At 44.2% G+C, this 23,639-nt stretch overlaps 1 long non-coding RNA gene across 1 annotated transcript in view; it reads left to right on the top strand.

Annotated features, from left to right (window-relative positions):
- LOC143835716 (uncharacterized) overlaps positions 1 to 23,639 on the top strand; it is a 61,089-nt gene that overhangs the window by 23,686 nt on the left and 13,764 nt on the right. Inside the window, exons 4-6 of the long non-coding RNA XR_013230324.1 lie at positions 3,596 to 3,770; positions 7,588 to 7,647; positions 11,133 to 11,196. This is a non-coding gene — a long non-coding RNA (uncharacterized LOC143835716). The remainder of the gene's footprint in view (positions 1 to 3,595; positions 3,771 to 7,587; positions 7,648 to 11,132; positions 11,197 to 23,639) is intronic.

Here is a 23,639-nt window from a genome sequence, read left to right as displayed (position 1 = left end):
CAGTATCTTTGCCATGAAAACTCTATGGACAGTTCCAATAGGCATAACGATATGACGCTGGAAGATGAGCCCCTCAGGTCGGAAGGTGTCCAATATGCTACTGGGGATGAGCAGACGGCTAGTACGAGTAGCGCCAGAATGAATGAAGCGGCTGGGCCAAAGCCGAAAGGACGCTCAGTTGTGGAAGTAACTGGTGGCGAAAAGACAGTCCGATGCTGTAAAGATTTTTATTCCATAGGAACCTGGAACGTCAGATCCATGAATCAAGGCAAGCTGGACGTGGTCAAACAAGAAATGACAAGACTGAACATCGACATTTTAGGAATCAGTGAACTAAAATGGACAGGAATGGGTGAATTTAATTCAGATGACCATCAGGTATACTACTGTGGACAAGAATCTCGCAGAAGAAATGGAGTAGCCTTCATAATCAATAAGAGAGCAGGAAACGCAGTCTTGGGATACAATCCCCAAAATGACAGAATAATCTCAGTTCGAATCCAAGGCAAACCATTCAACATCACAGTGATCCAGGTCTATGCCCCAACCACTGCTGCTGAAGAGGATGAAGTTGATCAGTTCTATGAAGCCCTACAACACCTTCTAGAAGCAACGCCAAAAAATGATGTGCTTATCATCATGGGAGATTGGAATGCTAAAGTAGGAAGCCAAAAGATAACCGGGATAACAGGCAAGTTTGGCCTTGGAGTACAAAATGAAGCAGGGCACAGGCTGGTAGAATTTTGTCAAGAGAATACAATGGTCATAGCAAACACTCTTTTCCAACAACCCAAGAGACGACTCTACACATGGACATCACCAGACGGTCAACACAGAAATCAGATTGACTATGTGCTCTGCAGCCAAAGATGGAAAAGTTCTATCCAGTCAATAAAAACAAGACCAGGAGCTGATTGTGGTTCAGATCATGAGCTTCTTGTTGCAAAATTTAGGCTTAAATTGAAGAAAATAGGGAAAAGCACTAGGCCACTCAGGTATGAACTAAATCATATCCCCGACGAATACACAGTAGAGGTGACAAATAGATTTAAGGAATTAGATCTGATAGACAGAGTGCCTGAAGAACTGTGGACGGAGGTTCGCAACATTGTACAAGAGGTAGCAACTAAGACCATCCCAAAGAAAAAGAAATGCAAGAAATCAAAATGGCTGTCTGAGGAAGCTTTACAAATAGCTAAGGAGAGAAGGGAAGTGAAAGGCAAGGGAGAAAGAGAAAGATACACCCAATTGAATGCAGAATTCCAGAGAAAAGCTAGAAGAGATAAGAATGCCTTCTTAAATGAACAGTGCAAACAAATAGAAGAAAACAATAGAATGGGGAGGACCAGAGATCTTTTCAAGAAAATTGGAGATATGAAGAGAACGTTTCATGCAAAGTTGGGTATGATAAGGGACCAAAATGGTAGGGACCTCACAGAAGCAGAAGAGATTAAACAAAGGTGGCAAAATTATACAGAACAACTATACAAGAGCGAACTTAACATCACTGATGACCACAGTGGGGTAGTTACTGACATGGAGCCAGACATCCTGGAATGTGAAGTCAAGTGGGCCTTAGGAAGTCTGAGCAACAATAAAGCTAGTGGTGGTGACAGCATTCCAGTTGAACTATTCAAAATCTTAAAGGACGATGCAGTAAAAGTGCTACACTCAATATGCCAGCAAATTTGGAAAACTCAACAATGGCCACAGGATTGGAAAAGGTCAGTTTACATTCCAATCCCAAAGAAGGGCAATGCCAAAGAATGTTCAAACTACTGCACCATTGCACTAATTTCTCATGCTAGCAAAGTTATGCTCAAAATCCTACAAGCTAGGCTCCAGCAATATGTGGACCGAGAACTTCCAGAAGTACAGGCAGGATTTCGAAGAGGCAGAGGAACTAGAGATCAAATTGCCAACATACGCTGGATCATGGAGAAAGCTAGGGAGTACCAGAAGAACGTCTACTTCTGCTTCATTGACTATGCTAAAGCCTTTGATTGTGTGGAGCACAACAAATTGTGGCAAGTTCTTAAAGAGATGGGAATACCAGAGCATCTTATTTGTCTCTTGAGAAATTTATATGCAGGTCAAGAAGCAACAGTGAGAACTGAACATGGAATCACTGACTGGTTCAAAATTGAGAAAGGAGTTCGGCAAGGCTGTATACTGTCGCCTTGCCTATTTAACGTATGCAGAGCACATCATGAGAAATGCGGGATTAGAGGAGTCACAAATTGGGATCAAGATTGCAGGGAGAAATATCAACAACCTCAGATATGCAGAATATACCACTCTAATGGCAGAAAGTGAAGAGGAACTAAAGAGCCTGTTGATGCGGGTGAAGGAGGAGAGTGCAAAGGTTGGCTTGAAACTCAACATCAAGAAAACAAAGATCATGGCATCCGGCCCTCTCAATTCCTGGCATATAGATGGGGAAGAAATGGAGATAGTGACAGATTTTATTTTCCTGGGCTCTAAGATCACTGCAGATGGGGACTGCAGCAAAGAAATTAAAAGACGCTTGCTCCTGGGGAGGAAAGCTATGGCAAATCTAGACAGCATCCTAAAAAGCAGAGACATCACCCTGCCAACAAAAGTGCATTTAGTCAAGGCTATGGTCTTCCCAGTTGCAATGTATGGCTGCGAAAGTTGGACCATAAGGAAGGCCGAGCGTCAAAGAATTGAGGCTTTTGAACTCTGGTGCTGGAGAAGACTCTTGCGAGTCCCTTGGACTGCAAGGCGAACAAACCGGTCAGTCCTAGAGGAGATCAACCCTGACTGCTCTTTAGAAGGCCAGATCCTGAAGATGAAACTCAAATACTTTGGCCACCTCATGAGAAGGAAGGACTCCCTGGAGAAGAGCCTAATGCTGGGAGCGATCGAGGGCAAAAGAAGAAGGGGACGACAGAGAATGAGATGGCTGGATGGAGTCACTGAAGCAGTAGGTGCAAACTTAAATGGACTCCGGGGAATGGTAGAGGACAGGAAGGCCTGGAGGATCTTTGTCCATGGGGTCGCGATGGGTCGGACACGACTTCGCACATAACAACAACAACAACAACAACAACAACCATGTGTGGTAGGATAGCTTGCCCTGTAGTGGCTTATCCAGAGTGAACATTCTTGACTGAGGAAATAGTTTGACTTTTCTCTGGTATGTTACCTCCTATGCCTTACTGACAGAACTGTACCCTGTAGTATACCAGACTACAAACTAGGATACATTAAATCAAAATTTAGCCCAAAGCAAACTTTTAATTGTTTCTCCCTTCAGATCTGAATTTGTAGCTTTCCAGTGAGGATTTCCTGATTCTGAATTTTATTTATTGCTGCTCTTTTGTGTCATCAATGTCATGTGCCCCCCCCCATGTTCCTTGAGCAATCTGCTAATTTTTTTAGTGTATTGTTGGTAGCATTATGAAAAGATTTATAATGTTGGATAAAATGGACAGCAAGATTTCATGTAGCTTCTCCATGGAATTACCTGTCCATGAAATTCCTTTTCTTTCATTTTTTGATGAATAGGTTTTGATGCTACTCACTTGTATTGTTTTTTCATTCTCCCCCACCCCATTCTCTTCCTCTATAGCTTCCAGTTAATGGATCTATGATTCTTCCACCCACAACTGAAAGTTCACACATGGTTTTTCTTGTGACTCTTCAAACCTGCCTTCATACTCTCTAATGGCTCAAGGGAATCAGAATAGGATGTAGGAAGCAGAACAGGATTTTTCCCCCTTGCCTCCAAGACAATCACATTTCTGGTGAGTGTACATCAATACTGAGTTAAACTGTACCTTTCCCAGTAAGATCTGAATGTAAGAAAGCATTTCCTTATGATATGAAAATTGTTGGATGGTGAAGTGAGATTTGGTCTAGACCAATTCATTTTGCTTACTTTTTCCCCCCAAATCATTCATGAAATGTAGTGGTCCATCAGATAGATTCTGGAGAACAGTATGCTCACTAAAGTCATGTAGTAAAACCAGAAACTTTCACTTGTACTGTTGAAACAGAGCAAAATATTACCCTGAGCCAGAGTGGCCTTGTGTTTTGAAAGGAAGTCTTTAGCTCATTGTGTTGATAGCCACACACCACAATATTACACTTGAGGAGCAGTAAAATATCCCTGCTTATTGCAAGTGGGTCAATATTGTGATAAGTGCTCATTTACTGAAAACCACTTTCACCACAAGTGAGGAAATTCAGCCTCTCTAGAGCTGTCAGAATCTCTGCTGCACTCTTTTTTCCATCTGTAAAAGGTTAACACAAAGTTTCAGGTTGTTATCCTGGTATTTCTTCTAGAGATCCGGTGATTTATTTGCTAGTGGGTGGTGTTGGAGGTAGTAGAAAGCCAAGGAAATTCCCTTCCTGTCTCCTCTATAAAACTATCTGTTATGTAACAGTATAATTTCCCAGCCAGGGAACGTTTACTCCCTCTTCTCCTTCCTATGCTGCTTTGTGTTTTGTATTAACAATTGCTAATCTGGAACAGCTCTGTCTCTGCTTCTAGCATGCTGTGAGGTATGTGGATTCTGAGGCAGTTTGATATGTGTCATCTATAATTTCTGCCAGGTCAGTAGGCTAGCAAATGACAGGTTGATAAAAACTTTAACACTAGAAAGTCATATTATCATTGAGATGGAAGTTCACCTCACAAATAGAGACAAAATCAATGGTATCAAACCTCTCTTAATATCTAAATCAGTGGTTCTCAACCTTCCTAATGCTGTGACCCTTTAATACAGTTCCTCATGTTGTGGTGATCCCCAACCATAAAGTTATGCAAGTGTCCTTTCACAGAAATTAAACTGAATGGCGTGACCAATGGCGTGAAGATCTATTGTTCATGATTGTATATAAATTGTTTTTTTTTCTGGGGTTTCTCAGCTCAGTTCTGCCTCTTGTCCCACCGAGATGCCCTGCCATCTGGAGCACTTGGAAGGAGACTGTGCTGCGCTGGAGGTGCTGTTGGAGGGGCTTGCAGGAGGAGCAGCAACAGTGGCAGCGCTCCCCTGGCCAAGCTGCTCGCTGTGCCACAACTCCTGTGATAGGGTCATTCGACCCCCCATGGGGTCCCAACCCCCAGGTTGAGAACCACTGATCTAGATTATAGTATTCCACTCCACCAGGAACCTGGGAGTGATTCCTGATGCCTCCCTCTCAATGGAGGCTCAATCACGACGGTAGCATGGCTGGCATTTTACCACCTTCACCAAGCCAAACTACTAGCACCCTACTTGGCCCCGGAACATCTAGCCACAGTGATCCATGTGACAATCACCTTTAGATTGGACTTCTGAAACTCACTCTATGCTGGCCTGCCCTTATCCTTGATCTGGAAACTACAACTGGTCCAGAACATAGCTGCCATGGTCCTCACAGCAACACCTCGGAGGTCCCCCATCCAGCCCATCCTCAAGTAGCTGCACTGGTTTCTGGTTGAATTCTGGATCAGGCTTAAGATTTTGGTTATCACCTTTAAAGCCACATGTGGACTGGGCAAAGTATACCTGAGGGATCGCCTCTCCACCTACACCCCTCAAAGGGCCTTGCGCTCTACCACATCCAACTTCCTGGTGGTCCTTGACCTCAAGGAAGCCCACTTGGCCTCAACCAGGGCCAGAGCTTTCTCCATCCCAGCCCCTACCTAGTGGAATGAGCTCCCAGAAGAGATCAAGGCCCTGACGGAACTCCTCTGGCAGGCATTTGGTTAAGGTCAACCTAAACCACTGCTCCCCGTTGGCCTCCAAGCTTCCCTGCTATGACAACTACTAGAAATTCGCCCAACCCACTGGGCCTCAGTGAAATGATGCTCTTTACAGTTTCCACTATTCTTTAATGTTATTGTTGTAATTATGTTAATGTTATCATCACTTTGTTATTACTATAAATGGAGTTACGTGTATTGTTTCTTGTTTCATGTAAACCACCCTGAGCCTTCAGGGAAGAAGGTACAAAATAAATAAACAAACAAATAAATAAATAAAAAAGAAGAGCAGAAAGATAGAACCAAATTAACTGTGTAACGTCCTATGAGTGAAGGAGAAAGCTCTCTGGAGACATCAGCAGTATCAAAGGCTGCTAGCACCGCCACCCCCACAATGTTGATTTTGACCATCATGTATGTTATGCTGAGCAGCTGTTCACCTTGATATGATCAAGTGATGACACCAGCATTTGGGTTTATGAGCTTCAGTGTCTTATAGCAGTGGTCCCTAACCTTTTTATCACTGGGGGCCGGTCAATACTTGACAATTTTACAGAGGCCTGAGGGTGGGGGTAGACTTTTGCCTAGGGACGTTGCCACCACCTGAGCCCCTGCTCCGCTTGCTTTCCCGCCGGTGCCCCTGACTTCCTGCCACCTGCAGCTGTGCAGTGCCATGCCGAGGGGGAGCCCCAGCCATGGCGGCCGCTGGAGAGCACCAAAGGTGAGCTGGCAGCAGAATGGCAGGGCAGCTCCCAAGGCAGCAGCCGGGGAGGAGGATGAGGAGGAGCCGCGGCCCGGTACTGACTGATCCATGGTACCGGTCCCCAGACCGGGGGTTGGGGACCACTGTCTTATACGAATTACTTTCAAGGCAGAGATGAATTATTGCCCTGCTGGTTCTTCTCCAGCTCCTTCTCACCACCTAGCTATGGAAGTGTTGACAGAAAAGCGCTGGCTGGAAAGTAGGAACACTTGAGCATCTGCTGGTTCAGTTCACAGCTTTCATACAAGCTGAGATCTTCATAAATGAACATTCAACTAACTGTTATCCTGTTTTTAAAGGTTAGAACTTATAATTGTGTAAAAAAATACACATATGCAGTCACATTCTACTTTGCCACAGTTGCCTTCCTGTGGCCTCTCATCCCAGGCTGCCCCTGTTTCCTCACCCTTGCCAATCACCTTATTTAAATAAAACACAAGTCACCAATCAACACCTCATCTCAAAGTTAATATTTGCCAGGGAGGAGTCTCTAGATGTCCCTTATGACTACATCATTTGGTAGTACATTAGTGGTCGTACATCATTTGGTAGTACATTAACTGTCTGGATCCTAATAAGTTCATGAATGAACATTGTCATCATGGTTCTCAGGCACTGTTATTTTTAAATTTAGGACTGTACCAGTATGTCACCAACTGAGCAGGCAGAAAAATCAGTACATAGTCTGGAAGCCATTTAAATGATTCAACCAATTGCACAGGTACCAAGAAAGAAGAAATTGCCAGAGGCTACTTGCTGAAAAAGTAGGTCTGACCTTTAATGGTGAAAAAGTAGGCCTGACCTTTAATCCTTGGAGGATATGTGCCTCCTTTGGTGACTGAGATGATCAAGTTCACAGACTATGTATGTACAAAAGCTGCTGCAAACTGGGACACATAAGTTGTAACATTTGCTGAGACATGCACTAGCCATAGTTCTATAGCACAAGTTGTTTCTGCATCAGGGAAAATTGCTCATTTGAACATTGTTCAAATTGAATGATGAGCAATAAATATTAAGGCCACCAGAGAAGGGCTTGATTTATGTGTACATGAGCAGTTTGATCATGGTAAGTCTGATTGGTCCTGGTTTCTCATCTTTTCCACAGAGATGACTTTCTGGAAACTTCCCTGAGATGTTTTCCCACTCCTGCTTCAAAGATTACTTGGTATTTATCACCTTTTGTATCTTTCCAACAAGCTATGAAAACACCGTCATTACAATATTAAATATCCCAAAATGTCCTAGTCAACTTCCTTCCCATTTTATCTTCTGTAATTGTTATAGAAGCACAGTATGTAAACAACAGTAGAGAAGGGCAGTATATTTTTTACATTATAGTTATAAAATATATACATTGTGCCATTGGCAGAGTGATACTAAAAGGCCGTAATACTTATTAGCTAGGCTATCTGCAGTAACTGGACTATTCCCTACACAGGTGATGTCCAGGATCACCCCCCCCCATTGCCACCTAGGATGCCAAGTCCCTCCTGGGAACTGGCAGGGGATGGGGAGGACTTACTGGGAGCCACAGGGAGCCCTGTCCAACGTGCAGTGACACGTCTACATCACTAACCACATGACCCGGATATGATGTCATCACTTCTGAGACTGGGGGCAATGCTCTGGTATTTAGGCAAAAACTCTATGGTAAATTTGGCCTCAACCATGGCATTTTTGCCCAACTACTAGAGCATCATCCTGATGACCCAGATGTGATGGTGTCACTTCTAGGTCTTGTGGGCACACATTTTTGCATGTTGGATGGATCTCCCTCTTTGGGGGAGGGTAAGTCCCCACCACTGGTCAACTGATCAATGGTTTGACAATGAGGCCTGGCAGTGGGGGACCTGTGCCTCTACTGGAGGGTCTGGCAACCCTATGACTAGCTTGGGATTGGCATGCTTGTGTGTGGTGGTGGTGGTATTGCATTTCATGATGCATCAACAGTCTGCAGTATGTGCTGCACAATTGCAAGTCATGTGGATACACCTGGGCAGCAGGTGGGTTCTTCCATAATCACTAGACTGACATGTGCGGGTTGCAGCAGCAGCAGGTTCCAGTGCCTTTCTGCAATGGCAGGGAAGAAATGGCAAGCCCCAGTTCCATTAAAGGTGGCTTCCTACCTGCATGGCAGGGGACCAGGGCAAAATCAGGGTGCTAAAAATCTTTGGACTGGCCCTGTGTGTGCACCTCAATAGCAGGGGAAGAGCTGAAAATGGCTTGAAGAGTAATTAATTACATTTAGACTCCACCAAAATGCATACAACATGCACATAACAATGTTGCATACATATATTCTTTTCAAGAAGAAAAAATCATGCCAGTTGTCTGCTTGATAGGGAAGAGGGACTGGGGAATCTGAATCCGGCTTTCCACCCAAACAGCAGTTTAACAGAGTTTATAATTTTTAGAGGGCTCTGTACGAGCAGACCAGTTTGTAAGATCTGGAAGATGGACAGTATGTAACATCCATTTGCTTCTCTGATTTCTTTTTCTAATTAGGAATACACATATGGAATCCTGCTTCTATGTATAAATTGTTCTTAGATGGATCAGGAAAGCAATATGAATGCACCTCTATTTAGCACTACAGATATGTCATGTGATGGGACTACATATATTTTTGTTTACAATAGAAAAACTTCATTTATCATTAAAAAACTTAAAGAAGCTGAGTCTGATACCAGTGAAAACAATAAAACATTAAATAAATGCATGATATAATGTCAAAGAGCAGGTCTTACAATATGAGTAAATGTGATCTAGAATCCTGCCTAAATTGTTTGTGGAGGGGGGGGGGACAGTCATTATCCCATAGACATTATCAATTGTCCTGAAGGAAGCTAAACCAATGTGTTATTTTCTTTCTTGAACTCATAATAGAAACATTTTTAAGTGTCTTTTTTTTGTTTCTAAAAACAAACTGGATCTTTGAAATCATCTGCCCCCAATTTAGTCCTGCTTGACCCCAAAGACCCTGATCTGTCAGATCAAGCCCACATCTGTGCCCACCGCTAAAGAATGTGGTGATTCAACACAACATGTGCTGCAAGCAGTGCATATGATATTCATGGGAAATTGAAGAAGCGCCACCATTTCCTTCATTCCAAACACCTCCTTGAGCTATGTTTGTAACCAGGGCACCCAAATCTTCCAAGGTTTCATTCTGTCTTTAATTATATCCAAGAGGAACCCAGACCAGCGTGGATATTTCTTCAGATATAGCTCTTGCTTTACTATAGAGAAGCACTACCAGTTATTAGAAATCGTGATGATAGATAATGGTTCTTTTGCTCGAAGAATATTGGCCATATTGCAAAAACATAGTGAACACATCTATTTTAGTTGAATCTCATTTATTTTTCGGGGCACTCTGTGAGGCCATGGTTCCTTTTAACTCTGGTTTTTTTTCAAGATATTTTCTTGAAAAGTGCAGAAGATCAGTAAAGACTACCGAGACAAATTCATACCATTGGAAGTTGATGTGACAAGGCTAGAATAAATCCAGCTTGGACTTTTATTTTGCCATGAGAATAGTTCACAACAAACTAGGCATACATAATGATAATTATGGTTTTGTCATTGAGTCATGTCACTTTTTTCTGGATTGTACCTTATGTATCCAGATGACTCTTTGCTATTTATTTACATTTAATCTTGCCACTACATTTCCCAACAGTGGGTTGAGAAATGGGGTGACAGCATGTATATAGTCAGAGACTTATTAATATTAATTCATGAGACAGTAATACCGATTCCACATGGGTGGAAAAGGCTGAGCTGGTGGTTGTATTGACATGGGGTTAATCCCTGCATCCACATGACGTTGGCACCAGCCTGGCCCCCTCCCAGCCCTGGCCAGTTTTAGGTCCTCTGTTGCCCCACGAAAAGGAAACACAAATATTTCCATGTTCCCTTTCCCCCCCACATGTGCCATCAGCAGCCATGCCAGGCCTTCCAGGCCTGGCTCCTCCCCACCTATGGCATCCCAGCAGGGACAAGAAATGCCCCATTCGGCTCCTTGGTGCTTTGATTCAGAATATGACAGCTTTATATGTAAAAAGTATGTTCATATAAGTCTCTAAGCATTCAGAAAGGAATGGAGGAATCTGCAGTGTACTCCCCATGCTCAACTTGCCCATGTATTGTAGTCTATACTTAATTCTTCATCTGAGTTGTACTTTAGTTGATGCTTTTTATTCCTTTGATGGCGCTGAACAATGGATCATAACCCAAAGAAGACAATGGGAGTCTTTCCAGTGTTGTGTCTTCATTTGCTCTGGAAGACTTTCAATAGGCCCAAGAGCTTGAACAGTTTTGTGTTGTCTTGAGAACTGGCACAAAAGAATAGGACAAAATCCCACGCAGACAGTTCAGGTGCCAGTGTTGTTTTCTTTCTGAATGGAAGACACAGAAGTTCTTTCTTTTCTTACTTCTCAGCTGTTATTTTTTTTCTTAATTTTTGAATCTTCCAGCAGAAAGCAAAGTGCAGACAGCTAGCATTCTGCCTCCACTGCACGATCTCAAAGGAGCTTGTCTGAAAGAGGCTGTGAGGGTTTGTAACAATGCATTAAACAGTCTTTTCAGGCAGGGCTGTCTTAGCACACTCCAGGAAAAGAATGAGAGTGTCTTTGGTTTCTTTCCTAGCTGGAACATAAAAGTTGAGCATTTCAACAGCAATGGAAAGCCCGGGAAAGCCTCAAGAGGAAAGGTGAGTCCAAGGGAAGGGTTGTTAATCTCTTAGTGCTGAGTTCCCATTTTTAATGCTCCTGCTTAGTTGGTCCACCAGGAATTTAAATACATAGAGAGGGTGGTCTGTGGGATTAGTCCAGACCCCACTGAAGCCCATAGGAAGCTTCCCACTAGAACCCTCAGGGTGGATCTGTTAAACATTTAGAAAGGCTATGTTTTTAGAATAATGAGGTATCATTTGAAAACCAGTTTTTGTTAGTTCCAGTAAGGAGGATGGGGTGGATTAAGGGAGGAAAAGATCTTTATGACAGACTTTTGCCCCACATAGATTTTTCTGCCAGTATTGCATCTCTGAGGAAACAAAGGGCAAAATGAGGGTTAATTATTAGGACATCGTTAGAATCGGCTAGACTTGTCTTTGAGTGTAGGGAAGGATCTGGCATGTGTGTGTGTGACTGTCATATTAGAATTAATGAGCACAGAAGTAGTTCCTTTTATACTTGCAGCACCATCTTCTCTGAGAAAAATGCTGTGAGTTGGTTTAGCATTGCCAACTCTGGGTTGGGAAATTCATGGAGATGTTGGGATGCAGCAGAATTTGGAGAACTGATCTATTTAGTTTACAGACCTGTTATAATTCTGAGAGTGCTCCAAGTCTCACTTGGAGGTTGACAGTGCTCCTGGGATTTTCTCATGCAAAACAGAAGCAGAAAATATGGCACTTTTAGCCAAGAAATTAACGACACTATCAAAAACGTGTGTCAGGGAGTTGGTAAAATGTTGGCCATATCATTGAACTGGCTGCAGTGCTGTATTAAAATAGATTTGATTTGAACTGAATATCTGAAGCAAAAAACCAAAGTCAAGCTCTAACTAAATCAAGCTTTTCTTATATTTCATATTTTTGTTTAGTGTTAGCATTTTACTGAGTGAGACATGCCAGCATTAAAAGAAAAGAAAAAGAAAGAACTTTAAAAGTGGCTGCAATTCTCCATTTACTCAGAGGTTGTCTAATTGACTTTGGCAAGATTATTGCAAAGAGATCAGGTACATCCTCTGAGTTTTAAAAATATAACATAAAGATACAATTTAAGCTGAGCCCCATCTTGATTCATCTGGCCCAGTAGGATCTGCTCTGACTGACAGCTGCCCTTGAGGGTTTTAATAAGAGAGTTTTGCTGACTTTGCTATTCAAAATTCCCTTTTAAATTTGAAATGCCAGGGAACAAGCATGAAACATACAAGGCACCTGCTCTACCACTGTCATATCACACACACTTGCATGAAGCATGGCTGCTAAATGGAAGAGTCTTCTCTTCATTCTTCTTAATCCATTTCTCCATTAGGCATAAGTAAAATGGCTTCCATGCCAAAGAGGAGCAAAGCTGTCATACTTGCTGCTGTCATTGAATCTTCTTCTGCTAAATACTTATTAAAGTTGTCACTCTGGGGGGCTTTACGCACCGGGATCTTTGTTGCAAATTGGTCACTGAATGAAAAATCGCCATTTAAAATAGTGGAATTCGTCGTTATGCATACCTGCCTTTGTAGTGGTATCCAGTTGCGTTTTGTAGCGTTTCCCACAGGCTTCCGGTCTCGGCAGAAATCGCTAGAAAGGAAGCGCTATTGCCGAGCTCGTCCCGCCCCTGGCCGTCAAGCAGCCAATGGGCAGCCGTTAGCATGCTCCCAAACAGCCCCTTTCCCTTTAAGAAAGGTTTTTAAAAAAAAAAAAACACACCCATTGTAACGAATCTGTGTAGATTCGTTGCAACGGAGAGACCCATCCAGCTGCCTAATGTGTTTGAGCTGTCGTTTGATCGTATGATCGTGGCCACGCTGCCTCGAGTGAAAAGAAAAAAATCCCCCCTCCCCCCCCTCTCACGGGCCCGATTTTCGGCTGAATGACTGTGTTAAATGTGTGTGCTTAGTGACTGAAGGGGAGGGACTGAAGCCGGGGAAGCCTATGTTTGAGCTGTCATTTGATCGTGGCCACGCTGCCTCGGAGTGGAAAAAAAAATCCCCTCCCCCCCTCTCACGGGCCGATTTTCGGCTGAATGACTGTGTTAAATGTGTGTGCTTAGTGACTGAAGGGGAGGGACTGAAGCCGGGGAAGCCTCTGTTTGAGCTGTCATTTGATCGTGGCCACGCTGCCTCGGAGTGGAAAAAAAAAATCCCCCCTCCCCCCCTCTCACGGGCCGATTTTTGGCTGAATGACTGTGTTAAATGTGTGTGCTTAGTGACTGAAGGGGAGGGACTGAAGCCAGGCAAGCCTCTAAACTGAAAGAGGCTCGCTGGTGCGTTTATCCCCGCTCGCTCGGAGAAAAAAAAATGGCGATCGCTTCACCGGAAGTTTGGAGGACAGGCTCAGGAGGAGGGACTTTGAAGAAACCACAACAATGTTAATGCACAGGTCTTTATCGCTAGTGTTACAGATTGTTTGCAAGAGTGTAGCGCTTTCCGGAGGGTGAATCCACTTTTTGGGATTCCCCTGAAAGCGCTACAACGAAGCGCTTTTTGCTGATCGGTTTCAGGAGTGTTGCAGATTGTCTACGACGTCGTGCATTAAGGCAAATCAATAGCGTTTCCAATTAGCAACCATTGTGCGATTTTGAAGCCGTGCAAAAAGCCCCTGGGTCTTGGCAGATCCTGCTTTAACTACCTCTCTGCATGATTGTTGCTGCTGCCATAAGCTATAGCTACTCTCAGCAGAGGACAGAGACAGCTGTCTAAACTACACAAAGTTTCTTTACCTGTGTTCTTAGACAGATGCTGCCTCCCAGCTTTTGTGGAAGAAAAAAAATAAAGGCATCTTTGCAAACTATGGTATTGATCTGGGAGAGGTCACCTTACTCCTGCTGCAGTCATTAAAATAATATCAGCCACAATTCCTCCAGGACTAACTAAATACTCCCATATGCAACCCATGCATGAATCCAAATATAGTTTGACTGAATACTTGGTATCCTTGTGAAATCATGATGAAGCCAAAGAAAGAAAAGATGGGAAAAGGAGATCAAAATATGGGAATTATATGGATTATCCAGTTCTGATGAAATATTGTGACTCAAAAATGTGAAATGAAAAGAAGAGCCATCTTGTATCAGACCAGTAGTCCTTGTAGTCCAGCCACTCAGTTCCTCTGAAGGTCCAACAACTGAGCTACTGATTGAAAGCTTCATTGCGGGCTTTCTGCCTTTCTTCCTTTCTCCCTTCCTTTCTTTCTCCCTTTTATCCATCCTTCACCCACCCCTTGCCCCCCCTTTTCCCTCCCATCCATCCTTCCCTCTTCTACCTTCTTTCCTACGTTCTTCCTCCCAATTCCCTAGCGCACGCTGTATTTCTTCTACAGCGGGCTTAATTTTTAGTCAGTATAATGTTTCCTAGTCTTCAGTCTTCTGATATAGTGGTTGAATGTAATGATAATTTATACATGTATGGATTAGTAGATGAACCATCTCACATATGAGTTCCTGAAGAATTGTTGAGTGTATAACATCAGGACCTGGAGACTTACTGGGTTTTTAATTCCTCAGTAGGTTTAGAACTTCTTTATCAAGTGTAAGATGGTAAGATTTTTGGAGGAAAAGATTAGGGAATTAGAAAACAGAATTATTACTCTGACCCAAAGTAACAAAGGGGAGGAGTTCATAGACCAGAGCCCTTCAACTCAGAATAAAGAGAATACAACCAGTCCTGAAGAGGATAAGGAGATTGACCACAATAGGGAGCCTCTACAGACAGTTTGGAAAAAGACTCAACGGCGAAGAGCGAGACAGTTCTCAGGGCCTTTGGAGCTCCAGAATAGATTTCAGGCCCTTACAGAGGAGGTGCAAGGGTCAACAAGGGAAGAGGTCCCAAAACAAAGTCTAAGACAAAGGGAAGAGGCCACGGGAACAGAAGGAAATGGAGTTGAGAAGAAAAAAAAGGAGAGTACTGGTAATTGGAGACTCCCTGCTAAGAGGAATGGATCGCCATGTGGCTGGGCCCGACCCCCTAACCCGAGAGGTGTGTTGCATGCCAGGGGCGAAAATTAAAGAAGTTTCAGAATGGCTGCCGAAACTCCTCAAATCTACGGATCGCTACCCATTTGTGATGGTCCATGTGGGAACAAATGACATGTCCCTGAATACCATCGCTCCTATTAAAAAAGACTATCAAGATCTGGGGAGGAAGCTCAAGCAAATGGGGGCACAAGTGGTATTCTCTTCAATCTTGCCTGTCAAGGGAAGAGGAATACGTCGGGAGAGGAAGATAATGGAGGTGAATCACTGGCTGCGTAGTTGGTGCCGGCAGGAGAGATTTGGTTTCTGGGACCATGGGATAGGCTTTCTTGAGGAAGGCCTACTAGCACCTGATGGACTGCACTTATCGAAACTGGGGAAGAATGTGTTTGGCAGGAACCTGGGGAGATTCATCAGGAGAGCTTTAAACTAAAGCCACAAGGGGAAGGAGACGTTCAACATAGGGAGTGTATGGAAGAAAAACGATCGGAGGCAGCCCAACCGGCAAGGCCAGCTCATAGGGAACCTAAAGTAAAAGGATTCAGATGTCTTTATACTAATGCCCGAAGCATGGGCAATAAAAAGGAAGAGCTGGAACTTCTCATGCTGATGGAAAGGTATGATCTAGTAGGCATCACAGAAACTTAGTGGAATGATTCTCATGACTGGAATGTAATGGTGGATGGATATGAACTGTTCAGAAAAAACAGAATAGATCGAAGAGGTGGAGGAGTGGCACTGTATGTGAGGAAAGGGCTTACCTGTCAGGAAATTCTAGTGAAGGAGAGCATATCTACAGTGGAAAGCATCTGGGTGAAAATAAGCGAGGGAAAAACAAACAGTCTGGTGGTTGGTGTCTGCTACCGACCACCTGACCAACGAGATGATGTGGATGCTGCACTTTGTGAGCAGCTTGAGAAAATATCCAAGCGGCAGGACCTTGTCATCATGGGTGACTTCAATTTCCCAGATGTGTGCTGGGAAACAAACTCTGCGAAGCGTCCTCAGTCATGCAAGTTTCTAACCTGCCTGACTGACAATTTCATTCATCAAATGGTAGATGAACCCACAAGAGGTTCAGCCATACTGGACTTAATACTGACCAACAGGCGGTGGATGAGGTGAAGAAGGTGGGGACCCTAGGGGGGAGTGACCATGTCCTCATAGAATTCCTTTTGAGATGGGGAGCCAAGGAAGCTTGTAGCCAGACGCAGATGTTGGATTTTCGTAGGGCAAACTTGAATAAACTCAGAGACATGAAGAGTGTCATACCATGGACGAGGGAGCATGTGAAGGGTGGGCGCTACTCAAACAAGAGCTATTGCATGCTCAATCAATGACTATCCCAGAAAGACGAAAACACTGCAGGAGCTCTAAGAAGCCTATTTGGATGAACAGATAACTTCAAGAGGAACTAAGAAAGAAAAGGACAATGTTCAGGAAATGGAGGGAAGGACAGAGCTCTAAAGAAGAGTACCTACAGGTTACTAGGCACTGTAGATCAATCATCAGAAAGGCCAAAGCTGAGAGTGAGCTAAGATTGGCCAGGGAAGCCCATTGTAACAAGAAAAGATTTTTCAGTTATGTGAGGAGCAAACGTAAAGTAAAGGAGGCAATAGGCCCACTGTCGGGTGCGGATGGACAAACTCTAGCGGAAGATGCAGAGAAAGCAGAAAGGCTTAGTGCCTATTTTACATCTGTTTTTTCTCACAGGTCAAAGTGTTTAGGCACATCTAGAGATGGCCATAGCCAAAGGATAGTGTCTGGGTGGCAGGTTAACATGGATAGAGAGGTTGTCGAGAGGTATTTAGCTGCACTGGATGAGTTCAAATCCCCTGGTCCGATGAAATGCACCCGAGAGTACTCAAAGAACTTTCCAGAGAACTTTCACAGCCCTTGTCCATCATCTTCAGAACCTCTTTAAGGACTGGAGATGTCCCGGAGGACTGGAAGAGAGCAAACGTTATTCCGATCTTCAAAAAAGGGAGGAAGGATGACCCGGGAAACTACAGACCAGTGAGTCTGACCTCTGTTGTGGGGAAGATAATGGAGCAGATATTAAAGGGAGCAATCTGCAAACATCTGGAGGACAATTTGGTGATCCAAGGTAGTCAGCATGGATTTGTCTCCAACAGGTCCTGCCAGACCAACCTGGTTTCCTTTTTTGACCAAGTAACAGGTTTGCTGGATCGGGGAAATTCGGTTGATGTCGTTTACTTGGATTTTAGTAAAGCTTTTGACAAGGTTCCCCATGATGTTCTGATGGATAAGTTGAAGGACTGCAATCTGGATTTTCAGATAGTTAAGTGGATAGGGAATTGGTTAGAGAACCGCACTCAAAGAGTTGTTGTCAATGGTGTTTCATCAGACTGGAGAGAGGTAAGTAGCGGGGTACCTCAGGGCTCGGTGCTCGGCCCGGTACTTTTTAACATATTTATTAATGATCTAGATAAGGAGGTGGAGGGACTACTCATCAAGTTTGCAGATGACACCAAATTGGGCGGACTGGCAAATACTCCGGAAGATAGAGACAGAGTTCAACGAGATCTGAACACAATGGAAAAATGGGCAAATGAGAACAAGATGCAATTTAATAAAGATAAATGTAAAGTTCTGCATCTGGGTCAGAAAAATGAAAAACATGTCTACTGGATGGGGGATACGCTTCTAGGTAACACTGTGTGTGAACGAGACCTTGGGGTACTTGTGGATTGCAAAACTAAACATGAGCAGGCAGTGTGATGCAGCGGTAAAAAAGGCGAATGCCCTTTTGGGCTGTATCAACAGGGGCATCACATCAAAATCACAAGATGTCATAGTCCCCTTGTATACGGCACTGGTCAGACTACACCTGGAGTACTGTGTGCAGTTCTGGAGGCCTCACTTCAAGAAGGACGTAGATAAAATTGAAAGGGTACAGAGGAGAGCGACGAAGATGATCTGGGGCCAAGGGACCAAGCCCTATGAAGATAGGTTGAGGGACTTGGGAATGTTCAGCCTGGAGAAAAGGAGGTTGAGAGGGGACATGATAGCCCTCTTTAAGTATTTGAAAGGTTGTCACTTGGAGGAGGGCAGGATGCTGTTTCTGTTGGCTGCAGAGGAGAGGACACGCAGTAATGGGTTTAAACTTCAAGTACAACGATATAGGCTAGATATCAGGAAAAAATTTTTCACAGTCAGAGTAGTTCAGCAGTGGAATAGGCTGCCTAAGGAGGTGGTAAGCTCCCCCTCACTGGCAGTCTTCAAGCAAAGGTTGGATGCACACTTTTCTTGGATGCTTTAGGATGCTTAGGGCTGATCCTGCGTTGAGCAGGGGGTTGGACTAGATGGCCTGTATGGCCCCTTCCAACTCTATGATTCTATGATTCTATTATTCTATGATTTTATGATTCTATGATCACCTCAATTTGTCTCAGTTCTTCAGTTCCTTAAAATGGTGACTATAGCATGCACCATATTTTCTACAGTGAACACAGAACCCAACATTCACTGCTCTGCCATCTCTGCATCTTCCTAATAAACACTTTCTCACACTGCAGGGATGGGTATGAACTATGAAAACAGAGTTTGGTTTGTGGTGTGATGGTTTATGAAACATGGCCACAACCTTTTAGGGGCTAAACAAACTGTTGCAATTTTTGAGGTTTGTGACTATAGGATGGATTCTGTGCAAACTAGAGAGAGCAGTATTGTAGGAAATTACTAAAAGGCTCTCTTATACCTGTCCTACAAGTTTGGCGAGAACCAGAATTAAGGAGTTAGATTTACAGCCCCTCAAAAGGGCCCCCAGGCTATTGTTTCCCAAGAAAGCACTGTTTTTGGGGGACCTTCCTTGAGAGGGGATGTGTAACTTGGACCACATAAATCCAATCCTCACCAAACTTGTAGGGCTGGTAGAGGAGAGTCAGCTAGAGCTCCCCTTTGAATTTAGTTTGCACAGGATCCATTTGATATACTCTTGAACTTCCTGAACCTGTAACTGTCAGAATGACCTCCTGTCATTTTGACAGGCTGTTTCTGAAAGTTTAGGAGTGTATAGCATGAATCCTGTGCAACCTAGAGACATTAAAGTCATAGGTGACCTCCCCTGAATGTACTTCTATATGCCCTCCAAATTATGTTGCTTTGAAATTTGTTAAATATTTCAATTGAGCAAAGATATTTGATCTGGAAGTGTGTCTGTTCATGATCTGCCACAAACAGCTGGACCACTTGTGGAAAGTTCAAATCAGTTGACCTTCCACTAACTTCATTTTCTCTACCAGAAGGAGTCTCAAAGCAGCTTACGATCGCTTTCCCTTTCCTCTCCCCACAACAGACAAACTGTGAGGTTGGTGAGGCTGGGAGAGTCCTGATATTACTGCTCGGTCAGAACAGCTTTATCAGTGCTGTGTTAAACCTAAGGTCACCCAGCTGGCTGCATCTGGAGGAGCGCAGAATCAAACCTGGCTCACCAGATTAGAACTCCACACTCCTAACCACTACACCAGTGGTCCCCAACCTGCGGGCCGCGGCCCGGCGCCGGGCCGCAAAGGCCATGGCGCTGGGCCGCAGCTCCCTCTCCCCGCCCCCCCCACCGCAGTAAAAAACTTCCCAGGCCGCAAGCTTGCGGCCCGGGAAGCTTCTTACTGTGGGGAGGGCGGGGAGAGGGAATCAGGGCCGGGCCGCGCCCGTGCAGGCCGCGCCCACGCGGCCCGATCCGCGGGCGTGGCCCGCGGGTGCGGCCCGATCCGCGGGCATGGCTCGCGGGCGCGGCCCGCGGGCGCGGCCCGATGCGTGGCCGTGGCCCGCGGGCGCGGCCCGATCCGCGGGCGCGGCCCGATCCGCGGGCGTGGCTCGCGGGCGCGGCCTGCGGGCGCGGCCCGATGCGTGGGCGTGGCCTGCGCGGGCGCGGTCCCCGCGGGCGCGGCCCAATGCCCTGCCGGTCCCCAGCCTAATAAAGGTTGGGGACCACTGCACTACACCATAGCTAGCCAGAATACTAGCAGCAACATATTGTAAATCTGCAGTGCTATCACAAATGTTCACCTGATGTGTGAGAATCTAGGGCCACCTTTTCATAGACAAAATTATGCAGCAGATACATCAGCCAAAATGCCAAAAAGAGGATTTCTTTATACTGTATAACTGTTGTTCCTAGTCTTTCTGAACACTTCTTCTCTAATCACAGAATCTCCCCTTTTGAAATGTATTTGCATTATGATAGTTCTCCTGCTTGCTACTTTGTTTTTCCTTTGTGATATTGGTTTACCTGTGCTTTATTCTATATGCACATTCCCCACATTCCCTGTCACATTTCCCATAGTGTGTTGTAAGATTCTAAATGAATAAAAAAGGAGGAAAGGAACAGAAATTGCATGCTCTTGATTTGCTTTCTTGAAAGAGGGCTGGTAATTCCAGATTAATGGGAAAGGGTATTTATCTTTACTGAGTAAGCTTTAAGCATTTTTCAAGTATCAGTCACAAACCATACAAATGTTCAGATTCCCAAAATGTTGATCAGTGAATTAATCAAGTCTGAAGTTGGCTGCATAAGGTCATTTATGTGTATGGCCTGGGGACAACCAAAACAATAAGTAATCACAAGGTTGAATATACAACTGCTCTGTTTAGAGAAGGGTACAGTGACATTTGGCAGATTTGTATTTGTGGGGTCCTGGGGGTTTTGTGTTTAAAGCTCCATATACACATTTGCAATATATCGGAAATGCCACCATGTGTTGTCCGAAATGTATATACAGACAAGTTATTACAATTGTTACTAACAGTAGTTATGTCAACTGTGATATCAGGAAGAGTTCAGGGTTAAGGAATACTACCAATGTTAAGGAAATAGAACTATAAACACAAGCAATCTGAAAAGGATTATATTTCTAGTATATTAGGGTTGTACTAAATATGCCCCACTCTTAATTTTGGATTTAATTATTGGAGCTGAAATTTCTGTCTCTAAAATAATATTCACATTTCATCCTTGTTCTGTGTCTTTTTTCACCTTCAGCTGTCCTTTTCCTGTCTAGACCAGACTAGTCCCATGGGTGATCCCTTATAGTCAGGGACCATACGGTGAAGAACTGTCATCATAGCATCAGGTAGCTAATCAGATTTGGTCATATAAGGCCATTCATTGTAGACAAGGGAGTGCAACTGACAGTGGCAGCAATTTTAACCCAAGGAGGACATTTTTAAAATGATCATTAGAAAAATGGACATCTGCCATGGACATCTGGAGGGCCGCAGTTTGACTACCCCTGCTCCAGGCCTTCCTGTCCTCTACCATTCCCCAGAGTCCATTTAAGTTTGCACCTACTGCTTCAGTGACTCCATCCAGCCACCTCATTCTCTGTCGTCCCCTTCTTCTTTTGCCTTCAATCAATCCCACCATTAGGCTCTTCTCCAGGGAGTCCTTCCTTCTCATGAGGTGGCCAAAGTATTTGAGTTTCATCTTCAGGGTCTGGCCTTCTAAGGAGCAGTCAGGGCTGATCTCCTCTAGGATTGACCAGTTTGTTCGCCTTGCAGTCCAAGGGACTTGCAAGAGTCTTCTCCAGCACCAGAGTTCAAAAGCCTCAATTCTTTGACACTCGGCCTTCCTTATGGTCCAACTTTCGCAGCCATACATGCAACTGGGAATACCATAGCCTTGACTAAACGCACTTTTGTTGGCAGGGTGATGTCTCTGCTTTTTAGAATGCTGTCTAGATTTACCATAGCTTTCCTCCCCAGGAGCAAGAGTCTTTTAATTTCTTTGCTGCAGTCCCCATCTGCAGTGATCTTGGAGCCCAGGAAAATAAAACCTGTCACTATCTCAATTTCTTCCCCATCTATTTGCCAGGAATTGAGAGGGCCGGATGCCATGATCTTCGTTTTCTTGATGTTGAATTTCAAACCAACTTTTGTACTCTCCTCCTTCACCTGCATCAACAGGCTCTTTAGTTCCTCTTCACTTTCTGCCATTAGAGTGGTATCATCTGCATATCTGAGCTTGTTGATATTTCTCCTTGCAATCTTGATTCCAATTTGTGACTCCTCTAATCCTGCCTTTCTCATGATGTGCTCCGCATACAAATAGGCAAGGCGACAGTATACAGCCTTGCCGAACTCCTTTCTCAATTTTGAACCAATTAGTGATTCCATGTTCAGTTCTCACTGTTGCTTCTTGACCTGCATATAAATTTCTCAAGAGACAAATAAGATGCTCTGGTATTCCCATCTTTTTAAGAACTTGCCACAGTTTGTTGTGCTCCACACAATCAGAGGCTTTAGCATAGTCAATGAAGCAGAAGTAGATGTTCTTCTGGAACTCCCTAGCTTTCTCCATGATCCTTCCTGTACTTCTGGAAGTTCTCGGTCCACATATTGCTGGTGCCTAGCTTGTAGGATTTTGAACATAACATAAGGCTGAAAGTGTGTGACTGGCCAAAGGTCACTCAGCAGGCTTCTCCATGATCCAGTGTATGTTGGCAATTTGATCTCTAGTTCCTCTGTCTCTTTGAAATCCTTATGTGGAGATTCAGTTTTGTATCTCAAGACCAGGGTGTAGTTTGCATGGGGCTTTTTACTCACTCCCAGTTCAAACTCACTCCCAGTTCATTCAAATGAAATGAATTCCTGCAGTCTATGCTTAATTTCCTGTTTGATTTTGGGTGCTTTAAATTTTCTCTCTGCAACATGCATGATTGATTCGTGGTGACATTACCGTTCCCCCATGATGTCCTGGGCTGATTCTGCACTTACTTTGTTTATCCTGTTGTGGATCCTTCTGAATTCAGATGGATTTGAACTTGGGTCTTCCTCTATCCCCCTCCCCCACATTGAAAGAGAAAGTGTTCTGCACTGGGGAAGCTCAGAACTGGGGTGGGGAGGGGGAGCCAAGCACAGTAGGAGCCTCTTACTTTTCTTGAACATGGTGGTAGAGAGGATTGGAGACAGCAGAGGAGGGGAAAAAAACCAAGAGGCAAATCTCTGCTGAGAGAGGGTTTCTGGAGCACAGTCTCTTTAAGACAAGCCTTGCAACCGGGAAGCAGGAAGTCTTTGAACTGATGCCTTGGCTAGTCAGGAAAGACTTCTTTGCTACAGCCTCATGGCAGCAAGTTAATTCGCAAAGAGCAGAGGGCTGCAATCTTCCTGATGCTGGTTTTTCAAATATTGAGGCTTATGTCCACTCCAGGATATTGCAGTGGAAAGGTAAGATCACCATGAATCAATCATGCTTGTTGCAAAGGGAAAATTTTAAGTGCCCAAAATCAAAATGCAAATAAAATTCATTGTAGATGGGAGGGATTAATTCAAACTGGGACTGCATAAAAATCCCCATGCAGACTATGCCCTGGAGTGGATATAAGCTTTGATATTTGAAAGACCGACATGAGAAAATGGCTCCTTTTTGTGAATTAATTTACTGCTTCATGCCTGGGAGCAAAGGAGTCTTCCCTGATTGGCCAGGGCTTCCCTGATTGGTTCA

Source organism: Paroedura picta, chromosome 4 (assembly GCF_049243985.1).
Source record: "Paroedura picta isolate Pp20150507F chromosome 4, Ppicta_v3.0, whole genome shotgun sequence".
Classification (NCBI taxonomy): domain Eukaryota; kingdom Metazoa; phylum Chordata; class Lepidosauria; order Squamata; family Gekkonidae; genus Paroedura; species Paroedura picta.
This window is presented reverse-complemented; position numbering and strand designations above follow the sequence as displayed.